Below are 844 nucleotides of genomic sequence, written 5' to 3'. Positions count from 1 at the left end.
ATCAACGGGGACAGCTGAAAAATGTGAGCACCGATCGGTACTCGAACCCGGGATCCCCTGATTACATGGCAGACGCTCTGTGGGACTGAGCCATTGAGGACACAGAGGATACTGCAACTGCAGGGGCTTAACTCCTGATAAAGATGGTATCTGTTCTTACGGACATGTCCGATAGATAACGCTTACCGGCCAATGATCTTTAGTGTGGATGCACACACATTGGTCAAACTCTTACGGGAATCGGTAGATTGACTGCCGCGAGAAATGAGTACAGTGGGGAGGGGCACTACAAATGTAGTGTGTGAACAGTAAATTGGAAGTGTGGGTCTCAAGGACTGCGTGCCAGAGATAAGTCCCTGCAGTTGCAGTATCCTCTGTGCCATCGTTGGCTCAGTCGGATAGAGCGCCTGCCATGTAAGCAGGAGGTCCCGGGTTCGACTCCTGGACGGAGCACAGACATTTCAACTGTCCCCGACGATATTTATCAATGCCTGTAAGCAGCTAAAGGTCTGGATTTCATTATAATTTCATTCTTCGAGAGCTGCAAGATCACCAATGGTATCTGTACATATACCAGCTTCATATGAAGTCGGGATGTTAGAATCTCTGCGACTGTAGAGGCACTGGAGATCTGGGATGGAGGCAGATTCGCAGCGACAACGAGTTCCGTGGTAAGTCGGTCACGTTGTTTGGTGTAGGGGCGTGACCGGTTAACAGCCTCTGGCGGGCCCAGTGCTTGGAGTGTCCGAGCGCGGAGTTGATCCACTTATGATACAGCATGAGCGGCACCTGGATGAAAAGATGCGATAGCAGAGAGTGTACTGGCAGGGTTTCGGACAAAGGC

At 50.9% G+C, this 844-nt stretch overlaps 1 non-coding gene across 1 annotated transcript; it reads left to right on the top strand.

Moving 5' to 3' along the window:
- The first annotated feature begins 378 nt into the window (after window positions 1–378).
- Window positions 379–453, top strand: Trnat-ugu (transfer RNA threonine (anticodon UGU)). The gene has a single exon. It is a non-coding gene; the product is annotated as a tRNA-Thr (tRNA).
- Window positions 454–844: the final 391 nt, after the last annotated feature.

This window comes from Schistocerca serialis, chromosome 5 (genome assembly GCF_023864345.2).
Source record: "Schistocerca serialis cubense isolate TAMUIC-IGC-003099 chromosome 5, iqSchSeri2.2, whole genome shotgun sequence".
NCBI lineage: Eukaryota > Metazoa > Arthropoda > Insecta > Orthoptera > Acrididae > Schistocerca > Schistocerca serialis.
This window is presented reverse-complemented; position numbering and strand designations above follow the sequence as displayed.